The sequence below is a fragment of the Pseudorca crassidens genome, chromosome X (assembly GCF_039906515.1).
Source record: "Pseudorca crassidens isolate mPseCra1 chromosome X, mPseCra1.hap1, whole genome shotgun sequence".
NCBI lineage: Eukaryota > Metazoa > Chordata > Mammalia > Artiodactyla > Delphinidae > Pseudorca > Pseudorca crassidens.
Genome location: NC_090317.1, coordinates 114,947,521 through 114,969,838, shown reverse-complemented (window position 1 = coordinate 114,969,838; position 22,318 = coordinate 114,947,521). Strand labels below are relative to the sequence as shown.

The 22,318-nt window shown below is 37.8% G+C and overlaps 1 long non-coding RNA gene across 2 annotated transcripts in view; it reads right to left on the bottom strand.

Annotated features, from left to right (window-relative positions):
* Nucleotides 1-1,638: 1,638 nt before the first annotated feature.
* The window catches only part of LOC137216278 (uncharacterized), a 428,489-nt gene continuing 407,809 nt past the window's right edge, over nt 1,639-22,318 (bottom strand). For both annotated transcript variants that reach the window (XR_010939676.1, XR_010939677.1), the window contains 3 exons: nt 19,165-19,347; nt 10,484-10,589; nt 1,639-4,593 (listed from right to left, as the gene is read on the bottom strand). This is a non-coding gene — a long non-coding RNA (uncharacterized lncRNA). The remainder of the gene's footprint in view (nt 4,594-10,483; nt 10,590-19,164; nt 19,348-22,318) is intronic.

Sequence of the window (22,318 nt, the reverse complement as noted above, 5' to 3'; positions counted from 1 at the left end):
AGAATAGAAAGGCATATTCATAGAGCTGCACTAAATTCATCTGATTGGAATATGGGATGAGTCAGGGGCGCGCTTGAGCTGGATCAACTCCTACAGGGTAGGTAGAGCCAATTGTTAAATATTCAGGACTCTTTCGAGCCAGTTTTAAAATCATCTTTGGTAGCTTGAAATTGGTCACAGTGGGAGCAGTAGCAACATGAAAATTGGCAAATATTACAAATCATGGCTTTGTTTCTTGAACTCTTGAGAGATGGTTTCCCACATCACTGATAGTGTTTGCGGGAAGAGATTGAAAAGGGTGCAAAGGTTGTTGAGATGAGTGTTTGAATGGCCCTGAATTCCAGCCCATGGTATGTAGGCATTATTCAGTAAGGGTAGTTACGGAAGGTCATTTAGCAAGAAATCAAAGTAACTAGTAAAGAGAATAGTGATACTTAGATGTGATTCACTGATCTTAGGATCTCAGGTATGAACGAGACTAATGGTCCAAATATTCATCTAAAGTTAGAATTCTGACTCTGCTTTCATTTTCCCTGAATCTTTCTGGTTCTCCAATTAGTGGGGTTTTTTTGTTTTCAAAATATGTCTGTATTTGAATATGTGTGTATTTTCTTTGCGTATAGCTATTTTTGTTAAGGCCAGATGACGAAAACTAAGTTTCGGCACTAATTTTCAGCAGTGAGGTACAACTGTCTTGCCAATGTTGGTGCCAGCCTTCAAAATGGATAATCAGATTATGCACATTTAAAAATAATCTCTATGTTACAGGAGTTCCTGATGTAATTAAAATGTGAGTTAAATTTTTATAATGTGTGCAAAGGTTGTTGAAGCAAACATTTGGATGTTTTGAGGTACACCTGCACTGAAAAGTCAGCACCCTTTTTCCATTCCGTGGTTCCTTGCAATTAATATCAAAATGAATCTAATGTATAACAATAACTGGGCTATTTTACTGAAGTAGAAATTGATGTACAATGTTGTGTTAGTTTCAGGTATACAGGAAAGTGATTCAGTTATATATATATATATATATATATATATAAAATCTTGTTCAGATTCTTTTTCCCTTTGCGTTTATTACAAAATATTGACTATAGTTCCCTGTGCTATAAGTAGGTCCTTGTTGGTTATCTGTTTTATAGATAGTAGTATGTATGTGTTAATCCCAAACCCCTAATTTATCTGCCCCCCCCCCCCACCCTTTCCCCTTTGGTAACCATAAGTTTGTTTTCTGTGTCTGGGCTGTTTTTAAAATCATGATCAAATCAGTCTTTTCTGTATTTATATTATCAAAATGATTTACTACGTTTAGCATACCTTGTTTCGTGAGGCAAGTGTATGAAAATGCTTTAGAATAATTTTTAACAGGAGTTTTAAAAAGGTGGTCTAGGTTAATTTTTGGCTAATCAATCAGATGTTATACAGTATACTGAAAAGGCTATGGCATTTTCAGTTAGATCTGAAAATCAGTTCCTGGTTGTGTAATCTTAGACAAATAACTGAGTCTCTCTCAGCCTTAGTCTTGTCATTTGTGATACTGGGATAATACTTAACACTTGGTTTGCCTTCCTGAGTAGTTGTGAGGGTCAAATAAATAACAAGAATTCTTTTAAGAATCTACAAATTTAATTACTGTTGACCAGGAAAGTAAATTATTTGGTAGATCCCATTCCAGAAGCATTCTGATTAATTGGTCTTTGATTCCACTCATCTTGTCTCCACTTTCTGCTACAGTCATCCTGTGTCATCGTATCTCTGAACAAATACAACCATTAGTTTTGGAAACACACATAATTTCTTACCATATAAAATACATTTCTGTATGCTGTACTCTATTCCACTCCTGGATTTCTTAATGGCTGTCGTCAGAGAGTTCTTTCATGCAGTATCTAAATTTGTATGTGAGGAAAAGATAAAGTTATGAAAAAGCAAAGTAGAAAGGGAAAAAGTCACAGATAAGGAAACAAAAACAGGAGATGACTGCTACTAATTATTTCTCTCTGGAAGGTAATAAACGTATCTGATATACCTGTATAGGTCAGGCCCTAGATTAGTCACAAATAGACTCTAAGTTTAGCTTGAAAGGCCACTAGTCTGTTCTATGAGATTTCTAAATTTTTTTCTGTTTGTTTAGATCTTGGGGTTTGAAAGGATGTAATCATCATCTTTAAGGCTATGTTAGAGTTAATACGTTTAAGCTACTGACTGAGATAGGCCAAGGTTTGTGAGTTGTTAAAACACCAGGTTGGTAAGGTCAATGATCTGAATTAAAATTCTCTGAGGCTTTATTCCACGTATCACCACAGACTTTGGTCTCAGTCTCGGGAAGCAGCCTTGCAAGTACGTTTCACTGCTGTGGAAGAGAGACGAAGATAAGGGCAGAAAAGGCAAAAAAAAGAAGTGTGCAGCCAACTTGAGGTTTGCATCATAACCTACGTAGGAGGAGTCGAGAGTCTTGTATGTGAAGGACAGTTAAAGAGAACACAGAAGTGCTCTTCAGAAAAGACAGTAGTAGCTTGATCCTAGGAGAGGAAACTGACCAAAAGAATCACTTCAGTTGTCTCAAATAAGTTTTGGGACATAGGGAAGGCCGAGAGGTTTAGAAGAAACTCAGAACACTTTAGACGTAGAACATCCTCATTTTTCAAATGAGGGAACTAAAACAAAGCTGAATGGTTTACCTGCAGCTGGTGCCATTGGTGGTAGTACTTCTCCAATTTCAGGGGATGACTTTTCTCTAGAATGTTAGAATTGGTTTCCTTTGTGATTCTTACTCATGCTTTGTGTCAGTGCAGTTCTGATTATCTCCATCTTGGTGCCTTCAGGCTAACTTCTGTTTTAATCTAAGGCAACCAGAGTTTCCCTTACTTCACAAGTATTTACTGAAGGCCTTCTCTGTGCCAGGTCTTGTGCTAGCCACAGGTGATAAAATGGCGAGCGAAACATTGTCACGCAAACATAGTGCAGTTATGACCAGTCATCACAGAGACCATTTTTCACGGAACTTATTCAATTTATGTAAACTCAATAGGAAACCAAGTTTTGGGATTGCAAAGTGAGCCAATCAGCTGCAAGGTACCATTCCTCTAATTCAGATCATCCAAAGAGAAAAGGCATATTATCCTGCTCAGTCATGGAGAAGGTCCATTGTTTCCCTTTTAAATTTCTTACTGAGGTTTCCTAAGGGGCTGAAGGCAAGATTCCGTTTTTCAATTTCATGAATTTTTGTCCTTGAGGTTTGGATTCAAAATGAATTCAGTTTTTTGTAGGACTTCCCTAGAGACGTGGTTGGTTCAAGCTTATGTTTCCAAATAGCTTTGTTTAAGAATCCAAAACAAAATGAAACTGTCCTATTCGTGGCCATGCCACCTGACTCCCCCATTCATACCTGCCTGGGCCAAAAGTAAAACAAAATAATACACATGCATTTTTCCACCCCTAAGTAGCATACTGAAGCCCACTGTTGTTGAGTCTGAATATCTAAAGTGAACCACAATTTGCATATTCAACCAAGGGGAGCCCTGCAATGCTTTTGTAAGACTGTTGCAAACCTAAAACAGCTTGAAATGAAACCTTTTGAAAATGTAAGGGTGATAGTTTGAAAATCCTGTTACCTTGAAAGAAGCAAAGAAAATGATGATGAGGTCTTCAAAAAAATCTCTCAACTTTCACTGGGTTTTCAGCTAGAAAGACTGCTTGAAATTTGAAAAGCATTTTCTTTCCAGAATTTGTGATAATATAGTTATCAGTGGGATATATGGTTCCAGATTTGCAATAAGGAGCTCAGGGCATTAGAGAGCATTAAATATACCACTTCTGCATAGATCTGGTAATGTGAGGTGCAAGGCTTCTAAAAAGAAGCTGTTGCAACTCAGGGACCACATTTTCCCTAGGAATAATAGTGACACTAGGGAATGGTCAGTGAATTAACACTGTAAGAAAGATTTGGGATCAACATGATTTGCTTTTGCAGTATATCAATCAGTCGTCGCTTTTTATTAATAAGACAACTTTTTAATTTTGGTCAGGTGCTTTCAAGTGAGTAGAGTTGATGGGATCCCACTGTGCTGTGCAGTGGTGACATTTGCCAGAAGACTGAAGTGCCGCTGAAGTGTTGCTAACCAGTTGGGCAGCCTAAATATGATAAAGCTCCGTGAACTATTCTCATGTCGTCTGTCATAATAACTCTGCAGCATTTTGTCAAAAGAGTCAGAATCAAGGGTCAGATCAAAATGAAATGTTTCATATTCCTGTAGTGTATAAGAGAGGGAAAGGTGTGGATGCCCTTGGGTTAAAAAATAGCTTATTAGGTATTTTCTGATCACAAAATAAATTTATAGTAACTAAAAAAAGTACAAAAAAGAAAAATATCCATAATCCTACCAGCCAAAAAGGCAAACATTGTTAACATTTTGTCACAGGTCTATCCACACTTTTTTCTAAGCATATTTTTACCTAATTGAAATGGTTCCGTAGATCTAATTTTCTTCTCTGCCTTTTTTTTTTCCAGTTGTAATGGAGATTTAAGTTGCTGTACAGCTCTACTGGTTAGAGATTGAGTCATCCTCCTCTTCCGGGTACAGAGGCGACACCCTTACAAATAAATGAAGATTTCCCTCCCTCGTAAATGTAAGTTTCTTATTTACAAAAGGGTAACTTCTGCTTGGTTTTCAAAGCTTTTCCTGTGTCTGCGGTTCCTTTTCTTTAAAAAACAGCCTAAAATAATCCTTATGCAGAAGAGGCATATTTTAGGGTGACCAGTTCTACTCCCTTTCAGCCCTGCCTTTGAAACTTCCCCAAGAAGTTTCACAGTCATAGCCCAGAAGCTAAGTTGATCGATTGCTCCAGATCTTACTGAACCAGTCTCTTAATCTTGAGCAAAGGTCCGTTCAGTTAAACAGTGCATCTCATTTTAGGAGGCGGTGATTTAGGTGGGCTCCTAAAGTTAGGCCTAAATGGTATGAGCGATCAGGTATTTACTAAGGAAGGCGTTTCTATGGAAACGAAAGAAAAACAAAGGTTAATAGCTGGAGCACACTGAAAACACAGACCGAGTCCTAAGGGCAGGCAGTCGACAAGAGAAGATATCTAGAGGTTGGGGTTGAAGCGCCTTTTGCGGTTTGAATGTTTCTGATGATGTTGGCGGGTGTTCTGAGTGGCCCACGCAGCAGCAGGCACAAAGATTGTGTAAATGAGCTGTCATGGTGATTTCTCTGAAGTTTACATCAAGTTGTTCACGTTCAGTTTGCAGGGTTTTGTGGGAAAGGGCAGCTTTTGTTCTCAGTGATTCCAGGTCAAAAGGGGAGGAGAAAATTGGAAATGTTAGTTTGGAGAGGTGTAGTCAGATACTGGAGGAAACGAGAAGAACTCAGGATCCGGTCCAGTTTACATGTATATAACAAAATCTCAGAATGTGGTTAACAGAATCTGATAACCACAAGTGTGTATTATAGTTTCTACTGAAACGGTTTTTCTCCTCCAGGGTCCCCCAAATATCCTGAGGTTCCTGCATCTGCCAGGAAGTGTCCTTCCTTACTCACCTGGTTAGGCTGCTAGGAACCCTGTTTTACAGGGGGCTTTATGGGCTGCATAAAGTCACCCTTACTTCCTTAAAGCTCTCGGGTCATATCTGAGTCTATGCACATTATTCTCAAATATGACCTGCCAGTCAAAGCCTTGGTAATGTAACCATAGTGAACATATGCAAATAACAGTATTGCCATGAAAATAAGAATATTCACTAACAAACAGTTTCTAAATTCTGGAGGGATCAGGTAGGGAGAAAACTGTAATTGTTTCATCTTTGTTCACAAAGGTATACTCTACCCAATAGCTGTAAGTCACAGATGGCTTAACAGAAGAGAGTTCCTTAGGTCTGGACAAAGAAGACATAACCATGTTTTTTTAAAGAAAAAGGCATAAAATTATATAATCTTCCTCATCAGTCCACTCAGTCCCACATAATTAATTCTTGACTTATCAGAGTCATTTCCGTGAATCTCTCTGAAGATGAAACACTTCTGCAAAAGCATCAGAGTAAAACAAACAACAGCTGTCTGTAAATGACAAAGGACTTTAAAATGGCCGTGGTTAAAGATATGAGAGATTGACAAGGAAATTTGGTTATTTCTGTGACATACATTTTAAGATGATAACTAGAATTAAAAGCAATAGCATTATCAGATTTCAGGAACTTCACACAAATTCTGGACAAATGCAACATAAAGAAGGCTTAGTGTCACTTCATATACTTGACAATGCTTCCCATGTAATTAACACCTCAATTAAGCCTAATTAGTATCTCTCTTTCATAAGTAGAGAGAACAAATCTTTTGAGGTATTCCAAGGGCCCTCTGGCAGGTCCCAAAGTTACTTCCAGCTCAAAAAGATTTAATGTAGAATTTGATTTTGAAAGTTTGTCAAACATATCAAAAGTTTCTGGACACTTGACTAAATAGGATCACAGATCATTATGAAAAAACACTTCATCTAGTTAAAGTAACAAAATATTTTAAAGGCAAATATAGAAGGTTACATAGTTGTGGGCAAAACTTAGCTCATTTAATATTAAGAAGATTCGGTTTTCTTCAGTAATCAAAGGCCTGATTAAGACAACATGGAGCACAGGAAATTAGTTCGGCAAGACACAAAATCTTTGCTTTCTAGGCAGAGCAAAACCCTTAGCAATCTCTTTATCAAGAGCACACCAAAAGTCTAAGAAAACTTTTTCCATTTACTAGATGGAAGAAAATTAAGTTTTAGTTTTATATAAGTATACTCTTGATATTAAAACTTATTTTTAAAAGCCTTATGATAACAATTCAATTTTATCCAGCTTGACTACACAAGGTAAAATTCTTTCCTCACAAGTGCCCACATCCACTGAGTCTGTCCTTTATTCTCCTTTCCTCACAAGTGCCCACATCCACTGAGTCTGTCCTTTATTCTCCTCTTTCCCGTTCTGAAACAACCAGCTTTACTTGAGGACAAAGTTACTTTCATTTCCCTTAACAAAAATGCATCTCCATAACTTGTACCTTTGCTTAGCCCCAAACAATACTACTTTCCTTGTATATAAAATTGTTTCCCTTATTATCTCTAGTAGTTTTAATTACATATTAACTAGAATTCTTAGAGACCTTAATTTCTCGTGAAAACTAAGTAGTAAGCCATTGTGAACTGTTACACCAGCATTCTTTAGATTGGGAAATTTATGAATACATTTCATAATTTTTAGCAACATCTACCTTTTATACAGTACAATTTTTCAATCTGGCACAAGAACAGACCAGTGTCTTTACTTCCTCTGTAACAAGAAACCAAAATAGGTAAACCTATGTTCAATGTTCAATACTTTATCTTATTTGGAAATGATCTAGATATTCAGTGAATTTCCATCAATTAACTCAGCAAAACTGGAAGTTACTGAAAAGATTTGGGAAACTTTTAAACTAGATATACTGTAACCTACATGTATCTAATAAATCACTTGCTCCTAACAATTATGTTTAGATTACTCAATAAAATTTCACAAGACATTAGCTAGCTAGCCGTCATCTTAAGCTATATTTCTCTTGTTGACAGTTTGTAGCAGATAAAACACGACCTTACGACTAGTAAACTTAGGAGGAAAAAACTATATTTAATGCTGATAATTCTGAAGACCTACTATTTTAATTAAACCAACAAACTTAAGGCATTAACTTGAAAAACATTTGGGTTAGTTTCTGTATTTCTCAGAGAGCTTAAGAAAACTTAATTCAAGTAAGCGCTTATGTTTTTCCCCTTTTAAACAGAGCTCTTTTACAAATTAATTTTGGCAGTACCGTCAGAAGGTAGAAAAATATCACGCGCCTACAACAGACATACATAAACACACAGATGCAAACACAGACCTTATAGCTGTCATTCTAAAATTTTAGCCATGACTCAGGTACAATAATACAAAACTCACTTGTTTATAAAAGAACAGTTGGATCCAAACTGTTTCTGGAAGTTGGAATAATAAGTTTACCCCCTTACTAATATATGTGGAGAAAACACCTAAGATTTTTCAAAATCTTCGCCAAATTTCAAAACACCTCCTTTGCATTTCAAAGAATAGATCTTAGGTCCTAGAGAAGATGGGGTAGAAAATCTACATCACAAAAGCACAAAGTAGCCACGTTTTCTCCTGGGAGTTGTGGGGGTATATTTGCCTATTACTAGAGGTCTAGGGTAATTACCATTTAAATATTTCTAAAGTGCTGGGTTTCTTAAGTGGAGCTTCAGGGTTTAATACATTATACCTTTCTAAAGTCTGTACGGAGCATTCAACAAAGGACTTCAAGTGCTGTCCTTTTTTCTGAATACACAATTCAACCTAGGACCAATGCAGCTCATGGGGAAAAGTCCCTACTGCTGCTTCTATCAGCTTCTGAACGTTGGCCTCTAGCTGAGCCATTCCTGATCGTTTGTAGGAGAGCCTGGGAGAAATTTTGGTTATCTGTTTCCTCTGTCGGGGAGGGGATGTTCCCCAGGGGGCCATCTGGCTTGTCTGGTAACTACAATATATAATTATGGGTGGGAAGAACACCCCTTAAGCAGCCAATCAAGGTTCCCGTGGGTGGGGTTAGTGACCAATTCAGTGACCTCCTTGTTAGGCAAGAGGTCTTCTTCATTACAATTTAGTGTGGTGGAAAAATGATTTGTATACGGAAAAAACAGGAGATAAAAGGTAACTCAGGGAGGATAGTCTGTCAACCAGATTTATTTATTGTACTTATATCTGCGATCCAATACAATCATCCTACTATATAAATAAAGTACTTAGAAACGGTTCTGGGAAAGGGGGAGGTGATATCTTTTTAAATGGATAGTTGAGCTTGTAAGAAATTAGGGGAAATTCTCAAGGGGAAAAATCCAAAAGAAAAGTGAAAAACAGAGTCTAAGTACCTGAACTGAGGCTGAGGGGCTCTGGATGAAGATGGGATGAACGCCGATGTTTGTAAGTCAGCAAATTGGCTTTTAATGCCTTCTGGAGGATAGGAGACAAGGCTGTAGGCTTGTATGACATGGCAGTTGGAACTGAAAGATACATACACACTTCTTCATAATACTGGGACTCTCAAAAACTACGTCCTCAGTTAAAGGAAGAGAGAGACAGAGAGCAAGCTTGCTGGCCTAGCCTCTGGTGTGTGTGTGGGAATCTCCCACAGTATTTTGTAAATTTTTATAGGTATTGCCAAATTCCCCTCCATAGTGATCATACTATTTTGCATTCCCAACACCAATATCTCAGAGTTAATTTTAGATTTTATGTTCCCCATCGCTTAAGAAGCCACTACGTTATTAAACCCTACATTTGCAGCAACAGACAGAATATGGAAGTAGGTATGGAAAAAAAAAGGACCCCAATTTGTGATGATAGTCAAGATTCTGGAGGCCTAAATAAATAGTTCAGCAGCACCCGTTAGAACTATGGCTTAAAAAGCCTTATCAATTTCATGGTATGGAAAACTTAATATTAGAACTATGGCTTAAAAAGCCTTATCAATTTCATGGTATGGAAAACTTAATATTGTGCAGATGGCAATACTCCCCAAATTGACCTATAGATTCAATACCTATCAATCAAAAGTCCAACTGTCATTTTTTTTGTTTTTTGCAGAAATTGTCAAGTTGATCTTGAAATTCACAAGGAAATGTAAGAGACCTAGATGAGCTAAAAACAAACAATCTTGAAGGAGAAGGAAGGATGTTGGTGGAGGCCTCGGAATTCACAATTTCACATCTAACTACAAACCTACAATAAAGACAGCTGTAATAGAAGAAACGGATAAATTCCTAAAAACATACCAAGACTGAATCATGAAGAAACAGAAAATCTGAACATACCAATAACACGTAAGAAGACTGAATCAGTAATCAAAAACCTCCCAACAAACAAAAGCCAGGGACCAGACTGCTTCTCTGCTGAACTCTACCAAAGAATTAACAAACACCAATACTTCTCTAACTCTTCCAAAAAACTGAAGAGGAGGGAACATTCCCCAACTCATTTTACAAGGTCAGCATTACCCTGATACCAAAGCCAGACAAAGACACAAGAAAATAAAATTACAGGCCAATATGCCTGATGAATATAGAACCAAAAATTCTCACCAAATATTAACAAACCAAATTGAACAGCTCATTAAACTGATCATATACCAATGGATCAACTAGGACTTACCCTTGGGATACAAGGATGGCTCAACATATGCAAATCAGTAGGCATGATACACTATATTAATGGAATGAAAGGTAAAAATCACATGATCACGATCAGTAGATGCAGAAAAAGCATTAGATGATATTCAGTATTGGCTCACGATTAAAACAGTCAACAAATTGGGTATAGAAGCAAAATACCTCTACAAAATAAAGGCCATATGTGACAAACCCACACCAACATCATACTTACTTAATGGTGAAAGTTACTTAATGGTGAAAGTTTACTTACTTAATGGTGAAAGCTTGAGAGCTTTTCCTCTAAGATCAGGAACAAGGCAAGGATGTCCACTCTCACCACTTTTCAACACAGTACTGGAAGTACTAGACAGAGAAATCTGTCAAGAAAAAGAAATAAAAACCATTAAAACAGGAAAGGAAGAAGTCAAGCTGTCTTTGTTTCTAGATAATATGATCTTATATACAGAAAATATATACAGAAAATACTAACGACCTTACCAAAAAACTACTGGAACTAAAGTTGCAGGAAGCAAAATCAACATACAGAAAACAGTTGGGTTTCTATACACTAACAAGAAATGAAACAATCCCATTCACAATAGCGTTAAAAAATATAATTCATGGGGTTCAGGGGATTAAAAAATGCATAATTCATATGAATAGATCTAACAAAGGAGGTCAAAGATCTGTAAAATGAAAGCTATAAGACTTTGGTGAAATAAATTGAAGACACAAACAAAAGGAAAAATGCCCCCTGTTCATGGATTGGAAAAATATTGTTTAAATGTGTATATTACCCAAGGCCATCTACAGAATTCAATGCAATCCTTATCAAAATCCCAATAGCAATTTTCACAGATAGCAAAAAAACCCCTAAATTTCATATGGAGCCACAAAAGACCATTAATAGCCAAAATAATACTGAGGAAGAAGCCAGAGGCATCCCACTTCCTGATTTCAAACTGTACTACAAAGCTCTACTAATGGGAACAGTAGGGCACTGGCATAAAAATACATACGCAGACCAATGGAACACAATGTACAGCCCAGAAACCCTTGCATATATATGGTCAACTAATACTTGGCAAGGGAGCCAAGAATACTCAATGAGGAAATGATAGTCTCTGCAATAAATGGTGTTGAGAAAACTGGATAAGTAAATACAGAAGAATGAAATTACACCCCTATCTTACACCAGTCAAAAAAACAGCCTCAGGATGGATTCAAGGTTCAAATGGAAGACATGAAAATGTAAAGCTCCTAGGGGAAAACAGAAGGAAATCTCCTTGACGTTGATCTTTGCAGCAATTTCCCGGATATGACACCAAAAGCACAAGCAACACAGGCAGAAATACTAAGTGCGACTACATCAGTCTAAAAAGCATCTGCACAGCACAAAAATGAAAAGGAAACCTAAAGAGTGGGAGAAAATACTTGGGGGTTAATATCCAATATATATAAAGAACTCACACAATTCAATAGCCCCTGCCCCCCCCCAAAAAACACCCCAATTCCAAAATGGGCATAGGAACTGAATGGATAGCTTTCGATAAAAACGTGCTCAACGCCACTAATTAGGAAAATGCAAATCAAAACTACAATGAGATATCATCTCATATCTGTTAAAATGGCTATCATCAAAAAGATAAGAAATTGTTGGCAAGAGTCTGGTGAAAAGGTAACCTGTGACTGTAGGTGGGAATGCAAATTGGCACAGCCACCAGAGAAAATACTATGGCAGTTTCTCAGATTATTACAAATTGATCCAGCAATCCTACTTCTGGGTATATATTCAAAGGAATTGAAATCTGCATCTTAAAGAGATATCTGCACATCCATGCTCCTGAAGCATCATTCAGATATACCTAAGATGTGGAAAAAAAACTGCATGTCAATTAATGGATACGTGGGTAAAGAAAATATGGCTGGCACACACACACAATAGCAGATTATTCAACAATGATAAAGAAAGAAATCCTCCTGTCTGCAATAACTAAAATGAACTTTGAGGGCATTATACTAAGTGAAATAAGTCAGAGAAAAATACTCTATGACATCACTTATATGTGGAACCTAAAAAAGCTGACCATAGAGAAACAGAGTAGAGTAATGATTATGGGGAGTAGGGGAAATGGGAGAAAATAGTCAAAGGGTACAAACTTCCAATTATAAGATTAGCACGTTGGGGGGGATCTAATATACAGTTTGGTGATTGTAGCTAGTAATACTGTATTATGTACTTGAAGTTGCTAAAAGAGTAGAAATAATGTTCTTACCACACACACAAAAAGAAATGGTAATTATGTGATGGAATGGAGTTGTTATCTGATGCTATGGTGGTAATCAATTTGTTATATATAAATATATCAAGTCAATATGTTATACGCCTTAAACTCACACAGTGTTTTACTGTAATTATACCTCAGTGAAACTGCAAATTAAAAATTCCAATGACCTTCATCCAGGTCCCCCAAATATATAATTGTTTTCTGTACTGTTTGAGAATAAGCTGCATAAGTCACACTAAAAGAGATCAGCATTTGTTTCGTAAAACCAAGGACATTATCGCCACAGTATAGTTACTAAAAACTAGCCCATTAACTCTGAAGTAGAGCCATAAAGAGTAGCAGAATGCCACCACAAAACATGCCACTTTGGCATAAGATTAATGGTGAGCTGAATGTTATTGAGAAGAAGCATATACGAAGAAAAGCTTTCTGTCTCCCACCATTTGCCTAAAAGCTAGACACAAATTTGTAAAGGTGTCCCCCGTCCCTTCTAACCAGGAAGCACAGAAGTTAATCACAGGAGACAGCTCAAGACCCTTATCAGCCCAGAGATGGGATCAGAAAAAAACTATATAACTTTCCTAACTAGCCCTTAACTTCCACTAGCTCCCCCATATATTCACCGTCCTACAATTTGCCACCCTAGAAACCTCTTGTCTCTTCTATAAAAATTTTTTGTTCTTTTGTAAAGATGCAATATAAGCCCAAGTTCTAACCACCTTTTTTAGTTTCTCATGTTAAAAAACTTCTGTTTTTCTCTTGTTAAAGACAGTTGTAGTTCTGGCATAAAGATAGACACAGATTAATGAAACCCAGAAATAAACCCATACATCTATAGTCAAGTGATTTTTGACAAGGGTACCAAGACCGTTCAACGGGGGAAAGAATAGTTTTTTCATTAATAATGTAATCAATGTGGAATATCAATATCTATAATGGAATCACTGGATATCTACAGGCAAAAGAATGAACTTGGATCCCTACTTCACGTCACATATAAAAATTAACTCGAATGGATCAAAGACTTAAATGTAAGAGCTAAATTATAAAAATCTTAGAAGAAAACAATCTTTGTAACCTCAGGTTAGGCACCCATTTCTTAGATATGACATCAAGACCCAAGGAACCAAAGGAAAATAGGCAAATTGGACTTCATTAAAATGAAAAGCTTTTCTGCTTCAAAGGAGAGCATCAAAGTGAAGAGACCAATAGCATCAAAAAACAATAAAATACTTGGGAATAAATTTAACCAAGGAGGCAAAAGCTCTGTACACTGAAAACTACAAGACTTTGACGAAATAAATTGAAGAAGACACAAATGGAAAGATATCCTGCGTTCATGGATCAGAAAATTAGTATTGTTAAAATTTCCATACTACCCAAAGCCATCTATAAACTCAATGCAATCCCTATCAGAATTCCAACAGCATATTTTACAGAAACGGAAAAAAGAATCTTAAATAACATATGGAACCACAAAAGACCCTGAAAAGCCAAAGCAATCCCTAGAAAGAAGAACAAAGCTGGAGGCACCATCACGTTTCCTGATTTCAAACTATACTACACATCTATAGTAATCACAACAGTATGATACTGGCATAAAACAGACCAATGAAACAGAATTGAGAGCCCATAAATAAACCCATGCATATATGGTCAATGAATATCTGACAAGGGAACCAAGAATAATCAATGGGGAAAAGACAGTCTTTTCAATAAATGGCACTGGGAAAACTGGATATGCACATGCAAAAGAATGAAACTGGACCCCTATCTTACACCAGGCACAAAAATTAACTCGAAATGGATTAAAGACTTAAATGTAAGGCCTGAAACCATACAACCCCTAGAGGAAAACACAGGGAAAAAGTTCCTTCCCATGTGTCTTGGCAACGATTTTTTTAGATACGACACCTAAAGCACAGGCAACAAAATAAAAAACAAACAAGTGGGACTACATCAAACTATAAAGCTTCTGCACATCGAAACAAACAATAGAATGAAAAGGCAACCTACGAAGTGGGAGAAAATAATTTGTAAACCATCTTTCTGGTAAGGAGTTAATGGCCGAAATATAGAAAGTACTCATACAGTTCAATAGCAAAAATACAAATAATCTAATTAAAAATGGACAAGGACCTGGACAGACATTTTTCCAAAGAAGACATTAAATGGCCACAGGTACATGAAAAGGTGCTCACCGTCACTATCAGGGAAATGCAACTCAAAACCACAATGAGCTGTCACCTCACATCTGTTATAATGGTAACTATCAAAAAGACGAGATAAAAAATGCTGAGGAGTACGTGGAGAAAAGGGAACTCTTGCGCGCTGTTGGTGGATTGTAAATAGGCATGGAAGACGGTATGGAGAGTCTTCAAAAAATTAAAAATAGAACCACATTATCCAGCAATTTTACTTCTAGGTGTATATAAGAAGGAAACAAAATCACTATGTAGAAGAGATATATGCACCCCCTATGTTCACTGCAGTATTATTTACTAGCCAAGACATGAAAACAACCTAAATGTCCAACAACAGATGAATGGGTAAAGGAAATGGGTGAAGGTGGTCAAAGTGTCCAAACTTCCAGTTATAAAATGAATGAGTTCTGGGGATCTAATGTACAGAATGATGATTAGAGTTAACAGTACTGTATTGTATACTTGAAAGTTGCTAAGAGAGTATATCTGAAAAGTCTTTACCACACACAGAAAACTGGTAACTATGTGAGGTGATAGATGTGTTAACTAACCTTTTTGTATTAATCATTTCACAATGTACACATATATCAAATCATCACATTTTATACTATAAACATACACAATATTCTATGTCAAATATATCTCAATAGAGTTAGAAAAATAAGAAAGTGAAAAGACAACCCATACAGTGAGAGAAATATTTGCAAATTATTTATCTGTTAAGGGTCTAGTATCCAGAATATAAAAAGAACTTATAACTCAAAAGTAAAAAAGACGACCCAAGTAAAAAATGGCATAGGACTTGGATAGACATTTTTCTAAAGGAGATACACAGATGGCAAATCAGCACATTAAACAATGCTCAACATCATTAATCATTAGGGAACTGCAAATCAAAACTACAATGGTACTAGAGAATGGATGTGAGGATATGGGGAGGGGGAGGGTAAGCTGTGACAAAGTGAGAGAGTGGCATGGACATGTATACACTACCAAACGTAAAACAGATAGCTAGTGGGAAGCAGCCGCATAGCACAGGGAGATCAGCTCGGTGCTCTGTGACCTCCTGGAGGGGTGGGACAGGGAGGGTGGGAGGGAGGGAGACGTAAGAGGAAAGAGATATGGGAACATATGTATATGTATAACAGAGTCACTTTGTTATAAAGCAGAAACTAACACACCATTGTAAAGCAATTATACTCCAATAAAGATGTTAAAAAAAACTACAGTGGGATACCACTTCACATCCATTAGAACAGCAATCATAATAATGATGATGGAAAAGAATTTGAAAAGGAATAGATACATACATATATGTATAACTGAATTACTGCTGTACACTTGAAACACAATATTTAAAATTAACTATACTTCAATAAAATAATAATAATAATAACAAAATACATGTGTTGGTGAGGACTTGGAGAAACTGGAACTCTCATGCTTTGCTGGTGGGACCAGGAGCAGAAGAACCAGCCATGCATACCTGGACATCTGACTTACAAAACTGAAATAATAAATTTGTGTTATTTGAACCACTAAATTTGTGGTAATTTGATATGGTAGCAGTAGAAGATGAACACAGTGATACTACAAGACTACCAAGGCTAGGTTATAAAAAGCAGAAAGGCAGTACAATTTTCTCTGGACTCATACCTTTGGAACACTGAGCAACCACATAAGCAGCATGGCTGACCTGAAGCCACCTTGCTGGAGAGACCACACAGAGATACAGATGTCCCAGCTGTTCCATTCCTAAGCTGTTTGAGTCTTCCAGTTCAGGTGACAGGCATCTCAGAGCCTGTCTTGTCCTTTGGATAAAATTTAGCCTCAGCTACCACTGGACTGAGAGACTCCTCATGAGAACCAGCTAGCTTAGCCCAATCAACCTCCATGACTATGAGATGATGATACCATGATCGTTGTTTTATGAAACTGTAGTGATCATTATACAGCCATAAAAAAATCCAAATCCTTCTTTAGCTTTCTGCCCCTCCAGAAAGAGAGGAAATTAAAAACTTTCTCTGTATGAAGGAAGAAGGAGCTGAATCATAGAGAAGTAGACAGAAAATCAGAGAATGAGGTACTGAGGTAGGCCTTCAATCCTTATTTCTCTGGCAGGGCTGAGGGAAAAACATTTCTCTGTTAGTACCTGTGCCTCACTTTTCATCTAAAGAGCAACTTTTACTTAAAGGGCAAGACAGTAAATATTTTAGGCTTCTCAGACTAAGAAGCAAAACCAAGGCTATGATGTAGCAACTTACATAACCATTTAAGGTATAACCATTTATTTGCTAAATAATAAGTACTACACTTTATATTTTGTTCAAAACAGTCACGCTTTTTTGCTTCCAAACATCCTGCTACAGGCAGGCTGCTCTTCAATGGAGGCTGTGTTTCTAAGTTCTGAAATGTGAGTGTATTTGATTCCAAAGACAAGGATTGTGTTGGCTGTGATTTTAGCCATTCAGTGGGTGGCCTGCTTGTCTTTGCAGTTGTCTTCTTTGACTTGAAAGTTGCCAGATACCTTGACGTTTTGAGCAGAAAAATGCTAAGTTGAATTTGAAACAGAAATGTTGGATTTTTCCACTGCCTTCCCAATACTTCACATGATGTCATTTCAAGTGTAGCAGAAAGAAAACTAGGTGTCAAGCCATGAGATTTGAATATAAGGCACTTTCTAGTTGCAGTACAATGAGTATGACAGTTAACATCTCTGAGCCCCAGTTTCTGTAAGCTGATGGGATTAATATCTGCCTGCTTGCTTACTATGAGTGGTTGAAGTTCAAATGCGATAAAATATATGAAGGTGAATTGCAGCTTCAAAGTGCAAGGCACCTGCTAATTGTTATTGATGTGCCTATTACAAAGCATTTGGTCTTCCTTTCTCTGTTTCTCCCTCTCCCTCCCTCCCTCCCTCCCTCTCTCTCTCTCTCTCTCTCTCTTTTGAAATCTTCACTATTGTTTGTTCTGCATGGATCTGTTCTACTATTTGCTTAGCTGATAAATTAATTTTGGTGGCTGCTCATTCAATATGCTCTCCTGTTTTGATCTAATGTCTCCCAGTAGTGATTTTCTGGACAGAAGATGCAAAAAATGATGATCTCCAGTGGTGGAGATTGTGGATATGTGGCACATGATTGTGGAAGGTATACTGTATTAGAAGCGCCTTTTGGAGTTTATGTTAGCCTTTTATCCATAAACTCATTATTTCTCAAATAATTAAGAATGCCTGCTCTTCGAGAGGCACTATGCTTGGTGCTGTAGATAAAGTAGTGGATGAGACAGACATGGTAATAGGTCTTACATGCTAATGGAGAGTGTATTTGTTTCCTATTTCTGTTGTAACAAGTTACCACAAACTTACTGGCTTAGAACAACACAAACTTATCTTTCAGTTACGCAGGTCAGACGTCTAAAATGGGTCCACCGGGCAGTATTCATTTTAGAGGCTCCAGAGAGTACCTAATTCCTTGCCCTTTCTAGCTTCTAGAAGTTGCCTTCATGCTCATGTCCCATTCCCTCTATCTTCAAAGCCAGGAATGTAACATCTTCAAATCTTTCTCTCTCTCGTTCCCTCTCCTTCCATCACCACATCACCTTTGTCTGACTCTGACCCTCCTGCCGCCCTCTTATAGGGACCATTGTGATTACCCCGGGGCCCATCTAGATAATCTCTCCAACTCAACTCAAGATCCTTAACTCAATCACATCTGCAAAGTCCCCTTCTTCATAAAAAATAACACTTACAAGTTCAGAGAATTAGGATGTGTACATCTCTAGGGGGTCATTATTCAGTCTACCACAGGGGGAGAGAGAAAGTAAGTAAGTGGACAAATATATAAGATGATTTTAGAGTGTGACGTGTTATGAAGGCAATCAATGGGGTATTATGATAGAGCTGCACTGTCCAGTGGGGTGGCCACAAGCCACGTGTGACTACTGCATTCTTTAAATGTAGCTCGTGTAACCGAGGAGGTGAATTTTCAATATTATTTCATGTAAAATAATTTAAATTCCGGTAGGCACAAATGGCTAGTGGCTACCATTTTGGACAGCACAGCTCTAGGCTTTTTAGAGGCCATAGAAGAAAATGTTCTCTCTCTTTTCCACCTACCTAAATTGTATGAACATCCATGAAAGCAGTCAGTCCCCACTGACCTTAATAGGTGGAATGAGGCTAGTCAGGTGACCAACTAGGTATTTTTTCCTGAACAAGCAAAAGAGAAACATTCCCTACTACTATAGCAATCTTCCAGTTCCAACCAGAGAAAAATCCCTTTCACTAGGGCACTGCTCACAATACTTCATTTTCTTCCTCATATATCCACATACTTGCCCTGGATTCATGGTGAACTGAGTCGACTTCCTCACCTCTTAACTTTGGGCTTACGCCATGTGACTCATTTTAGCCAAGAAAGTGTTAACAGCTGTGACATAAGCAGAGGCTATAAACTTACTTGCATAGCTGGGTTTAGCCTCTTGCATTCCTCTGGTTGCCATGAGAACAGCCTATCCTGTGTAGCCACTGGTCCAAGGAGAACGTGGAGACATGTGGGAACAGAAGTGAATCACATCTACAGGCTGACACCTTGAACTTGGAGTCCATCGTAGCCCAGCTGAGGTATAGCCAATCTGCAGGTCTGTTTTAAGACACAGAATTTTGAGTCAATTTGTTACTCACCATTACTGTAGCATAGCTGACTCAGACAAAGAGAAATATAAGAAGAATTTCTCCTTTCTTGGAGTACTTTGTACATTAGCCTCCACAGTTCTTCTAAGCTCCCTCTGGATTTTACATTTAATGTCAGGGAGACCAGACACGGATTATTTGCTTTCGAGGCAGTTGCTGTTAGTAGCTTTAAGAATAGGGAGACCTTCAAAGTCTAAGGATTTGTGTAACAGAAATTGCACGAATCAGTGAGCAAAACAGCTGAGTGGAATCCTTCATTTTAAGAAGGTCTATTTCTGGCTTCGATGACGCAAATTTCTCCTTCCTGAACTCACCATCTTTCAAGCTTTGTTACCAGGAAAGCAAGGACAGTATCACTACCCTAGCCTTCCATCTGAACTAAGTGTGATGAAAAACAAAGATGGCCAAGACTTTTAAAAGCCCACAGTACTTTAAATATGTGGCTTTTCTTTCAGTACCTACAGTGGCTGAAAGTAAACCTGGCAATGCCTCTCAAATGGACATTCTCTCCTTAGTGACTGAGGGCAAGCTTAGCCACCTCTCCTGTTCTTTCTCTGTATGGCCAAAGTTGAGTGAATTTTTCTCCCTGTGCTTTTTGTTGCCTCCTGGGCATTAATAATGCTGGAATAGTATTGTTCTCTCCCCCCAGGTGCATCGATTTTCCTGCTTGAACTGATGTAGTCCCACAAAGAGAACACCTCACTGTTATTATCATTTTGGACACTCTTTTTCCCTGGCTTGGCCATTCCACTCAGCTTAATCAAAAGTACGCTGTGTCTATGGAAGAAAAGACAGCTTTTCAGAAACGGGAAACTTCTTGAGCTTGAAGCATAAGAACAGGCATCTACTCATACATTAAGGGAACCAGATTTCACAAATTTAATGTATCAATTGATGAAGTTATCAATGGAACAGCAAACTACAGACTATAAGATTTTGAACTCTACTTGCTTATGTATGTACAGGAAAAATATAATTTCTTGTATGTTTGAGTCTGGCAACAGAGGCTAAAAATCATGATTATTGCCTATATTTTGTCTGTTCTGGACGAGGATATTTATTCTCTGAGGAAGCTATTAAATTGGGGCAGCTAATTACCAATATCCACACAGGGAAGTTGGGCTCATTCCTCTGCTCTTGTTGCACTTGTTCAACTCAGTTATATTAGGCCTATTTGTGGTGTATGCCCAGAAACTTCTTCCCAGGCCAGAGGTCAGCCAGGCTATCACAGTCCTTTGGGTACAGAACTAATGGAGCAGTTCTTTTCCCTGAAGCTTCATCAGGGCTGAAAGCAAGGAGGATGCATAGCAGAGTTGAATAGGAAATTGACTCTATAAGTCAGAAAGGTCAAATCAAAGCAGATGGTTAAAGTCACAAGGCCAGAAGCTGATAGTGGCAGGGATTTGGTGGCAGGGAGAAGAGAAATTCACTTCCAGAAAGCACAGAATTACCCCAGACGTTTCTTGGCGCAGGCAGTGTTGTCAGGGTTGGCACCTGTGCGCCTGTAGGAGCGTATTAAGAAGGAGCCAGCCATGAAGGCTAGAGATGGGACCTATACTCCAAGGCTGTCTCTCCCACAGGCGGTGAGCTCCCTCAGGAAGCTCTTACTTAAGGACTCCTTATTCCTATATTGCTTATCATATATGAACTAAATGAATTTTGGCAGCATGGAAAACTAATTATCCAGACTAAGTAGATACACAATATTTCTGTTAGTGTAATGACTCAGGTAAGTCAAGTCATACAAAGAGTCTACTGGGTTAGGTGAGTTAACTTTCATTTATATAACACTTAGTTGCAATTTGTGTAATGTAAGAGGAGAAAAGACAGAATTAAAAGGGCTAAATGTACAGTTTCTGAAAGAAAAATGCCGGCCAAAGCCAGGGTTTTCTGGTACCAAACTAAGTACATATTTTCAAAAAGGCTACAGTGATTCTCTGCAGTTAGTAAAAATTGTGGCTTCTACTGCTGTGAAAAGAAGATGGACTTAAAATGTACCCTAAATGTACCCTTTAGGTTCTTTTTAGAGAGAAGCACTTTGAAAGGAGAAAACACCATATAAGCGCCACGTCTTACTGTTATCATCACTGCCATGAACACCTCCAAGCCACAAACAAAAGCATGTTCATAAAAGAAGTCTGTTTTGGAGATGAGGTGGTGAAGAAAGTTCATTTCAGATATTCCACACACAAGCTGCCTGCATTTAGTGCCATCTCCCTGAAATCCCAAATTACTACTGTCACCACTGTGTGCAGTAAAAGTTTCAGGTAAATAAAAAGCACAGAGGGAAGAAAATGTTAAATGCTTTTACCATGGTCTAATGATAACAATCCAAGAGCATTATTTACTTTCAGGGTAAATCAGAGCATGAAAATAACAATATACATTCCCATTACTGACCACTGTCACCAACCAGCATGGAACACCGGCTCTTTTTGTCTTTCCCTAAAATTGTAGAAAGTCTGAAATAAATCTTCCACACGTGAATGTCCAGTCTCCTTGGCCTCCAGCTTTTCCAGAACTGCTCAAGTTCTCGTGCTGATATTCATCTATACATTCCTGATATGTTTATATACACGCATATCTAGAGCAGGGGTTGGCAAACTACAGCCTGTGGTCCATACGTAGTCCAAAATGCCCACTTCCTGTTTTTGTGTCTCATGAGCTAAGACTGGTTTTTATATTTCTAAGTGGTTGAAAAGAAGTACAAAGAAGAATATTTCATGACAAAAATTATATGCAATTTAAATGTTGATATCCATAATAAAGTTTTATCATAACACACTCACCCTCATGAGTTTATGTATCATCTATGGCTGCATCTGCACTATAACAGAGGTAGTGAGCTGTGACAGAGACCCTATGACCCACAAAGTCTAAAATATTCGCTGTCTGGTTCCTTAGAGAAAAATTTTGCCAGC